Source organism: Apium graveolens, chromosome 3 (assembly GCF_009905375.1).
Source record: "Apium graveolens cultivar Ventura chromosome 3, ASM990537v1, whole genome shotgun sequence".
NCBI classification, from domain to species: domain Eukaryota; kingdom Viridiplantae; phylum Streptophyta; class Magnoliopsida; order Apiales; family Apiaceae; genus Apium; species Apium graveolens.
Window position 1 is genome coordinate 187,834,434 of NC_133649.1, and position 21,057 is coordinate 187,855,490.

Here is a 21,057-nt window from a genome sequence, read left to right on the forward strand (position 1 = left end):
AAAAATTGTTGATTTCGTTAAAACTTTGTCGAATTGATTGTATTAACTGTATTCACCCCCTTCTACAGTTGAATAAGGGCCTAACAATTAGTATCAGATCTTACTATTAACGTATAAATAGTTTAAGATCTGAAAATTAATCAACCATGTCAAACAAAGAAGAAGAATCACATAATCCGAATTCGAAGCCACCACCCCCAGTCACATCACAGATAAGCAGCAACATGAGTAGGTATGAGGCAATCAAGGTGCCTATGCTGAAGATACATGAATATCCAATATGGAAAGTCAGGATAGCCATGAGCTTGGAAGCCACAGATCCTGAATATCTGAACAGGATCTATGATGGTCCTCATAGACCAATGTAGGTAGCTGTTTCACTTGCAGGAAAACCAGAGAAGATGATAGACAAAGACAAGAAGGACTACTCTTATAAAGATATGTCATCTATCATGAAGGATGTTGAGGTCAGACACATTCTGCACAGCAGTCTTGATAGTTTTAATGTCCGATGGAGTCATTGGATGTAAGACATCAAAAGAGATATGGGATGCTTTAGAAGTAAGTGTCAAGGTACAACTGCTATCAAGAAGAACAGGAGGACATTACTTACTCAGGAATATGAGCATTTTTATAATACCCTCCAAATCCGGGGTATAGATTTGGGATATTATTAACATTAACTACTCATTAAACCTGTACAAGCAAGATATAAATAAAATAATTACCCCGAACTACTACTACTCAGGATCTTTTCAAGGTTAAGGATTGAAAACAAGAACGACAAACCAACTTTATCACAAACCAAACTAAAAAACTATCTCAAGAACTCTCTTTATTATAAAACATTATTTTATTCACATTTTAAACTAAAGATCTTTTATTCAAACTATAGCTAATACTTATCCTGCTACACCTGGCCTGACAACTCAAAACTCTCTTCTGGGATAGGGACAAACACATTTGGTATAAGAGGGTCCTGCTGCTTGACTCTCTTCTTGACTACTCGGGTTCTGATGGGTTTCATTCTCAACCTTAACTTAAAAACAATGTGAAGAATAATAAAAGGGGGTGAGCCAAAATTGCTCAACAAGCCTGCAACAATATATAGTATAAAGAGAGAAGAATAAATGAACCGGTAATCTGCTGGTTTGAACAACCAATTGTTTCTATGAAGAATAATAACTTGCCATTTCTGGCGAGTGCCAAAAGAACGAGACTGGAAACAAGAACCAACATATGCACTATAACCTGCTGATCAGTCAGGATACAGTGCGGATCTATACCCAACTGCATAGACCCAACCAACATAAGGGGTACCCAGGTAACTATGGCCTCATAATTAAGGGTCCGGTTAATACCCGGCCCACATCGTAACCATCCAGTCCATAGCTTAGCATCCGGAACAATCGGTATGCTTTTGATGTATCCCAACATCAGGATATATCAGAGTATATGTAAGTAGGGTATCAGTATTGGAATATGAATAGAGAATTCAATAAATTGGGAGAAATCAAGAATCGAAATGAAATAGAAACAAGAATCAATAATTGTGTATCAGTGTATGTGTACAAGAATTATCAAGGTGTAATTGATATGGAAAGTGGGGTATATTTCATTATCCTGAACTTAGAATAGGGGAAAAACTTGTTTGGCGCGCACTTTACCTCGTATGATTTATTTCCTTCTGTCTCTTGCTTGATTCGCCTTGTTGGTACTGAATCTATCATGGAAAGATAATCATTTAGATAACTTACTTCATACACGTATCCTGAATTGATACCACGAAACCCTAATAGTCTACCCATTTGATTCCATCTGACTCGCATATCATTATATAACACATAAGGTTCACATAATCACGTAAAGCACATAGCACATAAGGCACATAATTGATTTTAGACTCATTATTATTTTTAGAATCGATACTAGACTTATACTCGCATTAACAAACACTATCTGGTTCAATTCATATTTTTCGGGATTTATTTGACTCAATTCTACCCCTAATATGGCCTATAAACAATTAGTTACCATAAGATGACTCACTTTCGAAATAAATTACAATTTATAATTATATTTAATGATATCGGGTCAATTTTCTGAGTCTAGGGGTCTTCGTTTCACTCAAATCGGATTAACGGTTTAATTGCTACGCAATAAACAAGATTAGTTAATTATAAATCAATTATAATTAATTAATCATAATTAATTAAACCTTAATTATATTTTTAAATAATTATTTAAGAATTATTGTATTTTAAAATAATTAATCCCTAATTTTTAGAATTAATTACAAATTATCACAATTAATTACAATTAATTACAAATTATTACAAATTATACAACTTTATGCGATTAAATCGACTATCTACACTTAATTATTCGATACGAATAATTATTACAACTTTGATCGTATAAATAAATGAACGCTCGAATACTAATTCCAACTTAGCGAACTACTACACGTACAAGTACGCGTTACGCGCATTATTCGGTTAAATATCGAACCATTATTGGAATTATTCGATATATTTAATCTTATTTATTAATTAATTACTAAATTATTAAATAATAGATAATTAAATAAATAAATAAATAAATAATTAAATAATTAAATAAATAATTTCAAATTTCCAAATTAATAAAATAATTTAGAATTATTAATAATAATTTTCAGATTTTAAAACTGATTTTTATTTGATTTTTGGAATTATTAAAATTGATTTTTGATTTTATAAAATAAAAGTAAATAATAGAAAAATCAGATACAGTTTTCAGGAAATTAGTTTTGGGTTTTGAGGATCAAAGTCGGGTCGTACACCGGGTCGAAACCGGGTCGAACCTGGGTTACGAAGAACGGCCCGCAGTTGCCAAGAACCCGGCGCCGGCGGGACTTTTTCCGGCGAACAACAGCAAACAAACGGCGAACAGATGAACACCACATCAGTTTTACATGCCTGGAAGCTCAGAAAATCCTTCATATCGTCCAACCCAATGCTGGTAACAGAAGAACACAATCAACCCCGCTGCGAAACCGTCGGAAAACGGAGGAGTCGACCGACGCCGTCTCAACTCCGGCGAACTCAAAAACCAACCCAGAAATCACGAAACAAGCATAAAACGACTCCAAACACGACGATCTAACCATTCGTAACAACATAAACATCAAACAATCAACTGAATAAGAAACCCTAATTCGAAGTTAAATCCGAAAATTTCGAAATAAAAATCATTTAATCGTCTAGTAAAATCAATAACAGAATCATAAACTATATTGAATGAGCTTCGCAATGACTACTTACATGGAAGATTTGGAGAACATAATCATTTTCAAATCTGAGGTTGAATTCTTGAGTTGTTCTTCACCAACACTCCTTGTTCTTGATTTTTTCTGATTTTTTATAACAATTAACTAATTAATTATCAATAAATCAGCTATTTATATTTATGAAAACAATACCCCTAAATAAAATTAAGGGTCCAATTACACATCTAATAAAAAAATTTGGCCCCAATTTTTTTAATTTTTGGGTAATAATTATGAATTTTTAAATATCTAATAAATATAAAATATATGTCAAAAATTCCCAAAAATTGTGAATATTACAAAAATGCAAAGAAAATTGATATTTGATAATTTCATGATCATGTAAAAATAAAAATGTGATTTTTGTGGGGTTTTGACTCCCGAAGGGGTCCAGAAAAGTCATTTTTCGTGAAAAAGGTAAATTTGTAAAATATCTAGGGGTTCAGAATAACGATATGGTATAGGCTGTTCTTGGCAAAATAGGGCCAATGATTTTGTTTGAAATACGGGCTTTTAAAACATTGTTTGAGCTGTACGGATTTTAATATAAAACTTATAACTTATAATAAAACACTCAATAAATACCCGAAACACATTCTGATCGAAACAGACAACACGTAGCACATAGCAGTCAGGGTTCACGACTCAACACACTTAATCACATAATAATAAACATAAATTATCTTTATTAGAATATAATACAAACGTAATTTCTCGGTCGTTACAACTTTGACTCAACGGACAATGAGTCCTTAACTGAGATCTATGATAGATTTCAGAAGCCATTGAATGACTTTTCCCTTGTCGACAAAGAATACGATTTGGAGGACTCAAACTTGAAGTTCCTACTTGCTCTCCCTGAAAAGTGGGTCTATAAAAGTCACATCAATAAGGGATAAATATCAACTTGACATCACACATTTAGATGAGATCTATGGAGTTCTAAAAACTTATGAACTAGAGCTGGAACAAAGAAGCAAGAGGAAAGGATCAAAAGCTAGACCAGTTACACTCAAGGTTGAAAAGAAGCCAAAGGAGAAAGCTAGGAGAAAAAGCTACTTCAAAGGGAAAGCAATGATTGCAAAGTCAGATACTGAATTATCAAATTCTGATGATGACTCAAATACTGATACTAAATCAGATACTGACAGTGATCATAACAACAATGAAGATATGGATCAAATGGCTGCCCTACTGGTTAAAAGCTTCAAGAAGATGGTCTACAAGAACTTCAAGAAAGAGAGAAGATTTTCCAAAAAAGGTTCCAGTTCCTCAAACTCTAATAAGAGGAACAACAGGAGAAATACTGATGGGAAGGAATCAAGATCTGGAAAACTTGATAAGTCAAGAGAGAGACGTTATAACTGTGATGGACTTGGACATTTTACAGTTGACTGCAGAAAACCCAGAGCTGAGAAAAAACAAGCCTTGATCTCAAGAAAGAGAAATTGGGATGATTCATCAAATTCAGATGATGGAGTCAATTATGCTCTCATAGAAAAAGCTGATATTGAGGCTGACAATGCTGAATTAGAGGTACCTTAGACTACTCTTGCTTTTGATACTGATGATATCTATAAATTAAGATTATTTCTTAAGTCTCTGCATGTTAGTTTTAGGGATCAAACCTTCGAGAATAATAGAATCAAGAGTGAAAACTCTATGTTAAAGAAAAGAAATGATCACTTAGAAATTGAGTTGCTTTCCACGCTAGAAATTCAAAAAGAAAGAGATAATGTTGTTTATGTTAAAGAAAAATTGCTAGAAAAACATGCTTATCTAGAAAAGGAGCTAGCAAAAGAATGAGAAATCATTAAACTTTGTACTAACTGAAAGAGATGTGTCCTAAGTCCAATCATTATTGATGATTTAGGAATAACTTTTATGTAATCTATTTTGATTTCATTGATATTAATAAAAGACTTGTTTTGGTTTTATTGCGGGCTTTATCTATTTAAGTGTTTAAATAAGATATACCATAGTTTAGAGTAAAGCTTTTTATGGATTAAGATGAGATCATAATAATGAGACCTAAAAGATGATAACTCTAAACTTAAATATTTCCTGGTCGTAGGATTACTAACTGGTAATTAGTAATCCGCAAAGATCGGTACATACTATGCTTGCTTCATTATGAAGGATGTCTGTTCTCATAGACATTTGTGTGGTGACACTATAGCTAGTATGTAGGTGCTTATTATAGAATAAGTTCACTGAACATGACTCACACAGCTGAACAACTAATGGAGTTCACTCACGTGTCAGCAGTTGTTCATATAGTGATAGTTGTACAAGTATCCTTAGACTTGAGGTCATCATAGTCATCTTGGGTACACTGAACTATGCTTTGGTTTAGTTCTTAGTCTCCAGGGACAATTATAAGGGCTCTAATGGGTATAGGAATTTGTACACGAAGGTAGTATATGATCAATAAAGGATCTACCCCTTCCAGTGAAGGAAGAGAATGTTCAATGCTGATCCACTTATGCTTGTTCAGGAATCTCTGGCCAGAGTGAATGAAATTAGAAAGGAGTTTCTAATTTACATTAAAGAGAACTAATCATAGTGAATGGGAAAGCAAATGATTAAATAAGATAGGCTTGACATAAGTTCCGGGCCTTGTATTTAATCTTGACATTGCAGGGTAGAAGGAATTGATTATACGGTAACTACTCACTGAATAGGTTCTTGGTATTCTAAGCAGTGAATTCGTATTATCCGGATAGTCGCGATATGCTGAGAAGTATCCCTCACGATGTAGAATAAATATGCTTAATTTATTAATTAATCACATTTAATGTATTAGAGAATTTATATAAATAATGATAAAATAGTTTTATTATTATTTATTTCTACTACCGGCTTAATATTGAACCTACAGGGTCACACCATAAAAGAGAATGATTTAATGGTGTAGGAATTAATTAATAATGGCTGGTAATTATTTATTTGTGAAATAAATAATTAATTAGCAGATTTAATAATTGATTAAATGAGATTTAATTAATTCTTAATATTATTAATTAAGAATTTAATTTTGGAAATTAAATCAAGTGAGAGAATTATTTTTCTAAAGTGTTTAGAAAAGGGATTAATGATTAAAAGGTGTTTTAATTATTAGTTAATTGGTTAATAAGAATAATCAATTAAAGGGTTAATAATAATAATATTTTATGGAAAATTTTCAGCTGAAAATTTTATCTATAGATATACTATTATAAACACTATTTGCCTTAACCCAAATAATTAACCCTAATTCTAAAGTAGAAGAAGAGGGAGGCAACTAATTCTCTCAACTTCTTCCTCCTCCATCACATTGTACTCTTGGTGGATACCGGTGGAGTGCTTCACACTTGAGGAGCAGCTGCTAGGGATTTCCGTTCCTCGTTCTTGGATCGCTATTAAAGACCTCCATCTTTCCATTAACGTAAAGCTTCTTAAGGTAAACATACTGAACTACGAATTAAATATTATTTTTCGCATGGATCCTGCGGAGGGTTTCGGTTTTTTAAGATTTGAATTTATGTTTTCGTTGCGTTTATGTGCTAAAAACCCTTTAATGGTATCAGAGCTACTTGCGAAAAGTTTTTAATTCGTTTATGTGTTTAACTGTTTTCGATATATGAGCATGTACATGATTCGCCATGATTTGATGTTGATATAATATGCTTATATATGTATGGTTTTGGATATATGATATTCATGTGAGTTGTATAATCATAAGATGATTATGTAATCTGTATATATACTGATATATACATGATTTATATTTGTTCTAATTATGAGAATCATATTAGATACGGATTCTGAATAAGCTGCTGCAGATTTGCTTAAATCTGGGTCCGGTGTCCGATTTACGCAAACGAATACCCTATTCCATAGGTAAACGAGCGTCTGAACAAAACTGATAGCTAAAGCTATGAACTACTCGTCTGTAAGGCGTTTGACGTCATTTAATGCCCATAAACAGTGATTCTTATTTTTCTGATTTGATTCTGATTTTTTTCATATTTTTTTTATGATTAGATCATGGATAATATGATATGTTAAGATCAAATTATGTGTTTTAACATGCTTTTATGTGTTGTATGAGCATGGTGGATGGTTATGGCCTTTCGACCTTAGCGTAATGGTTTTGGTTTTGGTTTTAAATACGACCTGCATGTCGTCAATCTTTGTAATCATAAATCTTGAATGTAACTCGAGTTATTCTTGTAAGTTCATTAGATTAGTTTTACTTTCAATCTATGTAATGTAATTGAAGACTCAAGAAGGCTATCCAATTGAGGTGATACAAAGAAGAAGACGAGGCATACAAGAAGTCTAAACAAAGAAGAAGACTTACGTAATAAGTATTTGTATTTATTTCCATCACCATATTAGATTGACCTTGATCTTTATCATGAGCTTGATAAAGATCACATACCAAACACATTTACTTTATTACACTTTACATTTACTTGTTTATTTAATTTTATATATGAGATATATGCATATGTTTACCATGCGATGATAGATTTAGGTGAACTTAAATCAATATAAGGCGTGCTCTAGAAAATCTAAAATAGGAATCGTTTATTGCCTTAACAATAATATTATGAATACAATCATGAGATTCTTGTGTTTATGAAACACGTAATTAAATATGAATTTTCAATATTGAGAGAAAGGATGATTCTGTTAAAAGCAGATTTCTATCTGTAAGAAAGGGGTATTAAGTGACGCCTGTTGACAATGCTCCCCCCGATCTGGGAATCATCTGATTATCGATTATTGATTTGAAATATTTAATTTAAAAGGAAAAATCTCTTTATAATATGATTATGATTGTAACATAATATAATCCCTCTAAAAATTAAATAATATCAAGTAGTAATTGGCCAATGACACAACGGGCTTGTGTCGGTCATAGCCTTCCAACATGGTAGAAAGTGGTTCTTATTTTCAAATCATTGTCGTTTCGTGCTACAGCCAAGGGCTTTGATTTCGAAATAAGAAATACTTGTATATTACATGGAGATGTGTACATTGAATTAGAATCTAAAGGTCGTTACGTGTTACAGCCGTGGACCGTTGGAGACTAATTCAATTGTACGAAATATTGGGTTAGACTTGACTTAGAATATTGAGTTTGTCGTTCTACAGCCGTGATTCAATTATTCAAGAGGCTAAAGTTTTATTAGGGAATAACATAAGATGTAATTGACAAGAGTTGTTTGCCTATTGAACATCACATGACGTTTCATGTTACAGCCGAGGTTGTGTGATGGAATGTAGGATCCCTATTCCCACTAGCATTATGAATGCTTAATTTTCACTTAGGGGTTGTATAAATTAGATAAACTAGTGGGAGCCACTTGTGAATAAAGACTCGATTCATATAGTGTCTTGAAATGAAATTGAATATTTGCTAAGTGTTGTTATGTGTTCATAATATACAGATTTACTATATTCATTATATCTTCTGCACTATCATACTAGATGCTCACAAGTTGACTGGTCCTAATTTTGCTGACTGGCTTCGAAACTTGAGAATTGTTCTCAGGGTTGAGAAGCCGGAATATGTGCTTGACTCACCTAAGCCTACTGAACCTGCTAGCGATGCACATAATGATGAATATGTTATGTCTCGTAAGTGGATGGATGATGCAAATGTTGCTCAATGCATCATTTTAGCTTCCATGAACATTGAGCTACAGAAGCAACATGAGCATATGGATGCTCACACAATCCTTATGCATCTATAAGAGTTGTATGATGTGGCAGGGAGGACAGCTCGATATGAGATATCGAAGGAACTGTTCGGTTGTAGGATGTCTGAGGGATCATCTGTGAATGACCATGTACTTAAGATGATCAATTTGATTGAACGTCTTGGACAACTTGGTTTTGCCATGGATGGGGAGCTGAGTCAAGACTTTTTCTTGCAATCACTTCCGAGTTCGTTCTCGCAGTTTGTTGTGAACTTTCACATGAATAAGCTGGATGTCAGCCTACCTGAACTCCACAACATGTTGAAAACTGCATAATCGAATTTTCCCCCTAAGAATAGTTCTGTTCTTCTACTTGGTGAAGGTTCCAATCCTAAGAAAAGGAAGAAGAACCCTTCTAAGAAGAAGAAAGTAGGTGAGAAAAAGTCGGTTCCACCAAAAGCTGAAGACCCCAAGAGCAAAGCTGTTTGCTTTCACTGTAACAAGGTGGGGCACTAGAAGAGGAACTGTAAGGTTTACCTTGTAGAATTGAAGAAGAAGAAGGGTAGTGAGACTACCGCTTCTGATTCAGGTATGTTCATGATCGAAGTTAATATGTCACTAAGTCAAATTTCTACTTGGGTATTAGATACTGCCTGTGGTTCTCATATTTGCAATTCGTTACAGGGACTAAGGAAAAGTAGGACTCTTGAAGAAGAGGAGGTGATTCTACGGATAGGAAATGGAGCAAGAGTTGTTGCTGAAGCTGTAGGATCATTTCATTTACATATGCCTACGGGCAAGACTATTGTTCTAAATAATTGTTATTTTATTCCCTCGATTGTGATGAATATTATTTCTATTCCATGTTAGACTTGGCTGGATTTTCGTTTGTTATTCAGAATAATAAATGTTCAATTCTTAGAGATAACGTTCTTTATGGAAGTGGTATTTTAAACAATGGTCTGTATGTGACGTAGAGCATAATTTACTACAAATTGAACATACTAATAAAAGAAAAAGTGTAATATCCGGGATATATCGTGTAATTATTTTTGCTATTATATAATTATTATGTGTGTTCAGTATCTATTCTGTGAGCTAATTGTTAAGTGTTATATGTACTTGAATATTCAAAAATAATATTAATTGAGTATTTTAATTTTTATATGTCCAAAATAAAATATAGATAATTGTCATATCTTCCTAATTATTTTTATGTTGGTTTATAGATTTATAAGAATCATATGAAATTTCTAAAATCTTTTTCCGGGTAATTAAAATCTATTTTATAAAAACGGGAACCAACCGACGTCAACCGTTGTTACGTTTTTGGAACCCGAAACTCTTTCGAGAACTCCTTCCTAACCTAATTGTAATATTCCGAGCATATTCCATGTTTCGACTTTTTCAATCCGGCTTACGGTTTGTCCTGCGCGGGTCCCGGCGCAACATTTTTGATACAATATTCGTTTCGGTAAATCAATAAAACCCGTATTTTCGATAAACGGGAGCTTTTTATTAAACTATCCCAATTATCACTTCGTAATACGTGTAACCAGGCGCTGAGACCAAAACCGCAGTACAAATTGTACTGATTTGGATAATTATCCCGAAAATCGATACCGTTTGGATCAGTTTTTACAAATAAACGTACCGTTTTATATCGGGAATGATCCAACGGGATACTAATTTTCCGTAATTATAAATAGCCTTTTACCGTATTTTATTTCGTATCAAAATCATTTGCAGACAGATAATTATATAATTTTCAGAGAAAAGCCCTAATTACATAAACTGTTCTAAGAATCAAACAGCAAAACGAAGGCGTTACCGATCTCTGTTTTCAAAGCTTGAGTAACCAAAACGAAGGATTTGAGGTGTTCTATCAGATTCTGAGCTTTGTTTCACTGCAGAAATCAAGGTTATTTTTCTAAAAATTTATTTATTTTCGAATTTATTTTATTAAAAATATGAATTTTTGTTCGGATGATTATTTGTATGATTTGATGATTGCATGTTGTAGAGCTTATTTTCCTGATGATTTTCATATGTCATACGTCTGATTTGGAGTTCAATAACATGCTCAAAAGTGGGTTTAATTTTCGAATTTCAAAATTAGGGTTTATAACCCGTATGAATGTTCTTAATTGAAATTTGGGGGTTTCTTATTCTGTGATAGATTGATGTTGTGTTATAGTGGGTTGTGTTCTCTGTGAAATTTACAATCTAGTCGTATAAGTTTCATGAACCAACGAGGTCTGTAGAGAAGGGAGTTCTGTTTTGAAGTTTTCTGATGTTCGCCGGAAACTGGAAAACTTCACGGCCAAATTCCGGCCAACTCAGGGATTGTTAGGTTGTTTTGATTGCATGATTGTATTCCTGGTAATTTGTAGATGTGATCTGGAGCTTGTGGTAAGGTGAGGAGGTCGGAATCGTGTTCTCCGGCGAACTTGACTGTTTTCCGGCGACGGGGTGTAAAATTGCAGTTTGGTCCCTGGACTTTTGGGGACGATACAATTAGGTCCCTGAAGTTTCCAGACTTTGCAAATTTAGGATTCCTGTTTATAAAATGTTTAAAAATCATATTTCTAATTTATTTTTATTATAAAAATTCGTTTTTAATTTTTGAAAATTCTAAAAATTATTATTTTAATTCTGAAAATTATTTTTAATTCACAAATAAATCTAAATTAATTAGTTAATTAATTTCAGTTAATTTATAATTGATTAATTGGTCAATTAATTCAAAAATTAATTGATTAATTGATTTAATTAATTATTAATTGATTTTAATTAGTTATTTAATTAGATTTAATTATTTAAAAATGATTTAAAAATTCTAAAAAATAGTTTCGAGCTTTAAAATATTATTCTAAATTATTTCCAAGGATCGATAATTATTCTAAAATTATTTCGGAGCCAGAATGGGCCAACCGAACCTTGTTTATTAACCCGAAATTGATCCAACGACCCGTTTTAATTCCGAAAAATGTTTTAAAAATCATTTTAAATACCAGAAAGCCTATTTATGACCCGAGACTTCTTTATAAATAATATATCATTGATTACGTGATGTATTATGTGCTATATGTGACTTGTTAATTGACTACCGGTCTATATATTCGGTGTTTACTTGATTATTACATAACTTTCAATCCGTCAATCGGATTTGGGTAAAATGAAGGGTAGATAGAAGTATGTGTTGAATAGAATTCCATGAGTAAATTATTGATAGATGCTTATGATATGTGAGCAGAAGAGGCAAGACGTAAGAAAGGGAAACAGATAGTTGAAGCGTAAGACGGTTGTGATTGGAAACGAGTGCAGTGTAGTAAGCTAATATCAGGCAAGTGTTCTGAACTTTCTCGAGATATTGTAGTACTTGATAATCCTGTGATATTGCAAGTGCTTTGAAGCACAGAAACCTAAATCCTGATTTCCGTTATTGTCCTTGAGCCATGAATCATATTCTTTCTAATCCATTGATTATTGTATACCCAAACAAAAACCACAAATCTACGATACTACTCTACAAATACATACAAACTAAATACCAAACACTGAAATGAACTATTATATACTCAACCCATGGTATCTTATACTTTGAAAGATCGAATCCTTGAAACCTTGAAACGTTGATTCCTTTGTTATCCAATTCTTTCATTACCCAGCATCCAAGCTTTTAAATTGCCTTATTGATCCTTACAAGGATTGAAACCCTTTCATTGTTAAACATTTATTGTTGTTAATGATTTCGGTTATTGTTTACTATTGCATATTCTGTTATTATGTTAGAATTGGATTGTTTTTATAAAATTGTGGACCAGATTCGTGGTCAGACCATATAATGGTCAAGTTAGGCCAATGTGTACCTTGGATCCAGTAGTTAGAGCAATGATGTGTGCCTTGCTCGGGGTTAGTGCGTGACTGATCAGCAGCCTAACCTTGGTTTTTAAATTAAAAGTATAATATCCAATTCTAAATCATAATCCATTGTTCACTTGATATCATAAACATATTCACCTGATGATCATTATTCTCAGTTTTGTCATTGTGACTTGCTGAGCTAGTTAGCTCATTCGTGCGATGTTGTTTATATTCTTTCCAGTTAAAAAGGAACCAGTTGGTAAAGAGGATCCCCAGTCCAGCGCGAGAGCTAGGGGTTCAGGTTGAGAAAGCTGAGCTAGTAGGCTTCTTTTGGAATAATTTAAGTTTGTAAAAGTTTGTAATAATGTTTAATACTCAGTTTGAATTTGAAATAGTTGGGATTTGAACAGTTTGTAATATATTAGTATGTTTGGCTTGTGTGCATACTTTAACCTGTTGCGGTCCGTGGTGATTGGTAAGTAGGGTCATTGCATATATTATTATTATCTTTATTATTGCTATAAGCAGGTTATAATTAAGGTGTGTGTGTGGACCCCAAACTTCTGACCCGGGTTTGGAGGGCGCCACAAAAAGGGATGATGAAAATCTCACTTTCTTGTGGCACTGCGGACTTGGTCATATTAGTGAAAATAGACTGCGGACATTGCATAAGGAAGGGTTATTTGACCCCTTTGATTTTGAATCATATCCTACATGCGAGTCTTGTCTATTGGGTAAAATGACCAAATCTCCATTTAGTGGACATGGAGAGAGGGCTGCAGATTTGCTAGGATTGCTATACACAGATGTATGTGGACCAATGTCTAAGCAAGCCATGGGTGGATTTTCATACTTCATTGCTTTCATAGATGATCGATCTAGATTCAGATATGTATATTTGATGAAACACAAGTCTGAAGCTTTTGAAAAGTTCAAAGAATATAACTATGAAGTGGAGAAACAAACCAAACATAGTATTATAACTCTTCAATCAGATCGAGGTGGTGAATACTTGAATGGAGAGTTTCTAGCTTATCTCAAAGAAAATGGTATAGTCTCCCAGTGGACTCCTCCATATACTCCACAGTTGAATGGGGTATCTAAAAGGAGAAATCGAACTTTGTTAGATATGGTTCGATCCATGATGAGCTATGCGAATCTTCCAGTATTCCTGTGGGGTTATGCATTGGAAACCTCAGCATATTTACTGAATAAGGTGCCTTCCAAATCTGTTCCTCAAACTCCATATGAGATATGGAAAGAAAGGAAACCGAGTCTTAAACACGTTAAGATTTGGGGATGTCCAGCTTATGTCAAGAAAGTTGACCCAGATAAGCTGGAATCTCGATCTATAAAATATAATTTTGTGGGATATCCTAAAGAGACTTTAGGGTATTACTTTTACACCGATCATCGGGTGTTTGTCTCCACACATGCTACCTTCTTGAAAATACAATTTATCCTTGAAGGAAACACTGGGAGCAAAATTGAACTTGATGAAGTTCAAGAAGCACAAACTACTACGGATCTAGTGGAAACACCTGTTCAGACTGAACAACCTTCTGTGGAACAGCCCATTCGTAGGTCAGGGAGAGTATATTATGGCCTTGTCACTGAGAATGACAATGAGTTGTCAATCATTGATGATGACGACCTGTGACCTATAATGAGGCTATGAGTAGTGTTGACTCAGAGAAATGGCATAGTGCCATGAAATCCGAAATGGAATCTATGTATACCAACCAATATGGACTCTGGTTGAGGTGCCTGAAGGTGTTAAGGCTATTGGGTGCAAGTGGGTATACAAAAGAAAGATTGGAGCAGATGGGCAGGTGGAGACCTATAAGGCCAGGCTCGTGGCAAAAGGATTTAGACAAAGGCAAGGGATTGACTTTGATGAAACTTTTTTTGCCTGTAGCCCTGTTAAAATCAATTCGGATTTTGCTTGCGATTGCTGCTTACTACGACTATGACATCTGGAAAATGGACATGAAAACGGCCTTCCTCAATGGGAAACTTGAAGAGGAAGTGTATATGACACAGCCAGAGGGTTTTCTTTCCAAGGGAAATGAACACCTAGTGTGTAAGCTGCTGTGAACCATATATGGTTTAAAGCAAACTTCTCGTAGATGGAACATCCGTTTTGATGAGACAATCAAAGAGTTTGGTTTTATCAAAAACATAGATGAACCATGTGTCTACAAAAAGGTTAGTGGGAGCGCGGTAACATTTCTTGTATTGTATTGAAAGAGAAGACGTCAAGAGAGTTGACACACATAACAACGTAGCAGACCCACTCACAAAGCCACTTTCTCAAAGTCACTTTGATCGTCATAAAGACAGGATGGGTATTAGATACCAGAGTGATTGGCTTTAGTACAAGTGGGAGATTGAAAGAGATGCGTCCTAAGTCCAATCATGTATGATGATTTAGGAATAACTTTTATGTAATCTGTTTTGATTTCATTGATATTAATAAAAGACTTTTTTTGGTTTTATTGCGAGCTTTATCTATTTAAGTGTTTAAATAAGATATACCATAGTTTAGAGTAAAGCTTTTTATGGATTATGATGAGATCATAATAATGAGACCTAAAAGATGATAACTCTAAACTTAAATATTTCCTGGTCATAGGATTACTAACTGGTAATTAATAATCAACAAAGATCGGTACATACTATGCTTGCTTCATTATGAAGGATGTCTGTTCTCATAGACATTTGTGTGGTGACACTATAGCTAGTATGTAGGTGCTTATTATAGAATAAGTTCACTGAACATGACTCACACAGCTGAACAACTGATGGAGTTCACTCATGTGTCAGCAGTTGTTTATATAGTGATAGTTGTACAAGTATCCTTAGACTTGAGGTCATCATAGTCATCTTGTGTACACTGAACTATGCTTTGGTTTAGTTCTTAGTCTCCAGGGACAATTATAAGGGCTCTACTGGGTATAGGAATTTGTACACGAAGATAGTGTATGATCAATAAAGGATCTACCCCTTCCAGTAAAGGAAGAGAATATTTAATGCTGATCCACTTATGCTAGTTCAGGAATCTCTGGCCAGAGTGAATGAAATTAGAAAGGAGTTTCTAATTTACATTAAATAGAACTAAGCATAGTGAATGGGAAAGCAAATGATTAAATAAGATAGGCTTGACACAAGTTTCATGCCTTGTATTTAATCGTGACTTTGCAGGGTAGAAGGAATTGATTGTGTAATAACCCCAATTTTTGAGAAATTTTGAAACCCTTATGAATAGTGTTTTTGCTGAACGAGAAAACTTTTCATGCCACACTATGTAGGGGTCCTGATATGGATATTCTGAGATTTTATTAGTACTTTATATGGGATATAAGTGTATGTAAAGATCGTCAGAATCCAAATCCGAACACTTTGATTTTCCCGGAAATCCACTAGATACGGAAAGAATTGAGAAAAAGGTAACATGATAAAAAGGATTTAAATTAAAGGATTATAAGAGAGGATCATAGAAGGAATACAATATATTGAGAAAGGTTAAGGGAACCTAAGTAATAAGATCCCGGGTATGATCCCTCAAACGATAAACGAGAATGAAAGTTAAGCGAACCGTATAACAGATCAGCGGTCATTAGGCAAACAATTAAAAGCTAATCAAAGGGATTAGTGGGGATGATGTCATCCAACCAATAGAAAGAGGACAAAGGAGGGGTGATGACATCACAAAGTGATGTAGGCATGACATGGGAAGGAAGGAGGTGTGGTTGAATGAGAACCACAAAAATTCAAGGGCAACAAGGTAATTGACTAAATCAAACAACAAAAACCAACCAACCAAAAGCAAAACAAGGCAAAACACAAAAATCTCTCTTCTTCTTCTTCATGCTCTCATCCCATTCCTTAAAAAAATGAAGATCCAAGCTCCACCACTTACTATTTAGCAAGGTAATTATCTAAGCTTCCCCATGGATAGTTACATACTTCCTATAAGTTTAAGCTTCTAATGCCAAGCCAATCTTTTTCTATAAATCATGGAAGAAGATGGTGAATAGTGTTTTCAAGTTTTTAACTTGAAGTTTTTCTTGTTTTCCTTGAAGATCCAAGCATTCCTAAGACTTCTCAAAGCTTCTTAAGGCTTCCTAGCTCCTCCCACCACTTCAAGGAAGGTATACCATCTCCAAACCCTAGATTCCTATGTATTATAAGATGATTTTGATTAGTAGGATGATATTGTAGCTTGATGTTGTGATTTAGAGTTTGGGATTTGAAATGGTATTGAATTGGAATGGTAAATGTTGTTGTTTTGATTAAAAGAACTTAAGAATGGTTAAAGTTAAGCTTAGGCATAAGTATGAATGTTAAAATTGAATTGGTTGGGGTTGTTATGATGTGATAAGGATGGATGTTGGTTGTATGTTGGATTTGAGGTTGATTTGGGATGGTTTTGAATGGTTTAAAATATTGGAAATCGCGTAAACATAGTCGTCGTAACGTCCGATTTTCTTTAGACTGTTTTTGTGCATAACATTAGGACCCGAGAACCCCCTGCTAGATTATTACCGTTTCCATGTCTAGATAGCTCATGTTACGAGCTTCGTTTTGATATGTAGTTCGTTCGATTCCGATGCACGGTTTAGGAGAAACGACCGTTTCAAGTAACGGCGTTTCGCGAACGAAACTTTTCCCCTCGCCTTACTTTGAAACATAGGTTAAAGACCAATAAGGGTTAATTAATGTATGAAACATTTATGGTAAGTGTGTTAGGCAGTTGGTAAGACACTCGCGAAGGAATCACCTTAAAACTCGTAAAGGATTAAATTATTAAAAATGGTGGAGCCGAGGGTACCCGGGTGACTTAAGCAAATCAGTAAGCGCAAAACAAGCGTTAGAGTCTAAGTTAGTTAAAGTATAGATTTACAAGTGACTTTGGTTTAATTCCAACTTACTTGTTGTTTATAGGTTACCAGACTCGTCCCGAGCCTTTTATCACCCCAAGTCGCTCAAGCAAGTTTTCTATCCGTTATACTGTTGTTGTGATATATATATGTATATGCATTATCTTGCGATAGATGCATGTTGGTTAATTAGCAAATATTGCGATATATTGAAGCATGCTGATATGGTATATATATGCATGCCTGTTTCGTATTCTTGCCAAATATATCTGTTGGTTCAGTTGATAATACCTATGCTAGAGAATAGCAGTAATTTGCATATACCCTTAGTATAGGGACCCAAAGATGAAAACATTTTCTAAAACCGGGAGTCGAGGATCCCGAGTAGATTTTATATATATATATATTTATATATATATATATATATATGTTTATAGTTTTCAAAACTATTAATCGAATAAGGTTTATTCGATAACTTGATTTTATTAATGAATATTATCTTGAATATTCATTCGAGGACTTATGACTCCTTTATATTATTTATTGAATATTACTTGGATATTCATTTGAGGATGTATGACTCCTTTATTTTATTTAATGAATATTATTTATAATATTCATTCGAGGTATTATGACTCCGCTTATTACTGAAATATATTCTTTATTTTATTAAAGAATAAGGTGTTAATAATCAAACTTATTTTCGATTATTCAAATAAAGATAATACTTTCATATAAGTGTATCTTTGGTTATTTAATACTCGTTTCAAGTATAAGTTTTAAAACTTCTACTTCAATTATTTTTATAAAGATTATTCTTTATGGGAATATTATTTAAATAATAATATTCAGATATTTCTTTCATATTGGGACTGATTTATTTTATTAAATCAGCATTACTCCAAACATTCTTAAAAATGTTTTCGAGTCTTCAAAATGAATTTAAAAGGTAGAGAGGATCCCAGAACTTGTTTCCAAATTCAAGATCTTCCATTTTAAGGGAACTTGAATACTCGCTCAAAAATCTAAGGGATCTGGCTCTGTGGTGTATTTTATATTCGCAACAAGGTTGCTGTTTTGATGAATGAATTGATTACTTGCCCAATGTTCGGGAAGTAAGCCCATCTAATTGAGTCGGCATAAGCGACAGGCCGGGGTACGGTCTATCAATGTGTAAGTGGCTGGGTGGCAGTCCATCAACGCGTGAGTGGCCGGGTAACGGTCTAGCGCGAGGTCCTAATACGGCCAGGGTGATGACCGGTGAGGAATTCATCCATCTACAGTAGAAAAGGTTACTTATTGGTATATTTGCCTGATCAGCAAGATATCTGGTTTATGCCAAAATTCTTTTCCTTTCCAAAATTCATTGGATATTATAACTCTGTTCATACTTTACATGACAGAGATTTTTAGGAAATGTATGAGATATATATATATATATGGATATATATATCAGGACTTAATGAAGTATCTCGTAACTTCATTATTTATAATGATATTTCAAAGATTGAATCTATTCAAGTCTTATCTTGTAGTCTCATCTGGGTGATGAACTTTGAAACTGATTATAACTTGAACGGTGGTAGTTCAAGTAGTATTTGGATATAAAGTATATTGGAGTATCTTGTAACTTCATTTTTTTAAACTTATATCTAGTAAATGATTATCTTATGCATGACAAAGATTTTCATAAAAACGTTGAGACAAGGTTAGATATATGAGATCACCTTGCAACGGTATTTTTATATAGTTATACACTGGAACTCTGTGTGTATTATGCATGGAAGAGGACTTCCAAGATTTTGAAAAGTATATATGTATATATACTGAATATTTTGCGACTTCATCGCATTAAGATATCAACTTGGTTCATTTCTTTTGACCAAGACTTTCATGAGTGCTATGAGAAGGCTCATATATTGTTAATCATTATACATATTATTTTGGTGGGCTTGCTGCTCACCCTTGCTTTATTTCTTCATCACACAACAACAGTTAGGAAAGATGGCCAGACTCCAGCAGACCCAGCGCAAGCGCGTGGGAAGCGTCCCGTGTCTTCCCGTTGATGTTGTAGCTGCTATAGCTGCAGAGGTAGATCTATTGTAGATCAGACCATCTACTTTTGAGAATCAATTATGTATAATTATAACTTGTGGTAGATAATGGCAATTAACTGTAAATTTATCAAGTAATCATTTTGGGTTGTAATAACTTTTAAATTGTGGATTCAAAGACTTATACTTATTTAAATTTCATCTCTGAGACTATAACGGGTTGTGGTGTGTGTTAGTATGGGGTCACAGCATAAGGTTATTATTATTAATTAAGTGAAGTGATATTGTGGAAAGAAAGACCGTGACGACCCGGATCCCCGACCCCGGATCTGGGGGTGTTACAGATTGTACGGTAACTACTCACTGAATAGGTTCTTGGTATTCTAAGCAGTAAATTCGTATTATACGGATAGTCGCGATATGCTGAGAAGTATCCCTCACGATGTAGAATAAATATGATTATTTATAAATTAATCATATTTAATGAATTAGAGAATTTATATAAATAATGATAAAATAGTTTTATTATTATTTATTTCTACTACCGGCTTAATATTGAACCTACAGGGTCACACCATAAAAGAGAATGATTTAATGGTGGAGGAATTAATTAATAATGGCTGGTAATTATTTATTTGTGAAATAAATAATTAATTAGCAGATTTAATAATTGATTAAATGAGATTTAATTAATTCTTAATATTATTAATTAAGAATTTAATTTTGGAAATTAAATCAAGTGAGAGAATTATTTTTCTAAAGTGTTTAGAAAAGGGATTAATGATTAAAAGGTGTTTTAATTATTAGTTAATTGGTTTATAAGTATAATCAATTAAAGGGTTAATAATAATAATATTTTATGGAAAATTTTCAGCTGAAAATTTTGCCTATAAATATACTATTATAAACCCTATTTGCCTTAACCCAAATAATTAATCCTAATTCTAAAGTAGAACAAGAGGGAGGCAACTAATTCTCTCAACCTCTTCCTCCTCCATCACATTGTACTCTTGGTGGATACCGGTGGAGTGCTTCACACTTGAGGAGCAGCTGCTAGGGATTTCGTTCATCGTTCTTGGATCGCTATTAAAGACCTCCATCTTTCCATTAACGTAAAGCTTCTTAAGGTAAACATACTGAACTACGAATTAAATATTATTTTTCGCATGGATCATGCAGAGGGTTTCGGTTTTTAAAGATTTAAATTTACGTTTTCATTGCGTTTATGTGCTAAAAACCCTTCACTAACT

General features: G+C 33.7%; 1 protein-coding gene across 1 annotated transcript in view; it reads right to left on the reverse strand.

Annotated features, from left to right (window-relative positions):
• The window catches only part of LOC141714751 (uncharacterized), a 166,648-nt gene that overhangs the window by 48,119 nt on the left and 97,472 nt on the right, over positions 1-21,057 (reverse strand). The window lies entirely within an intron of this gene.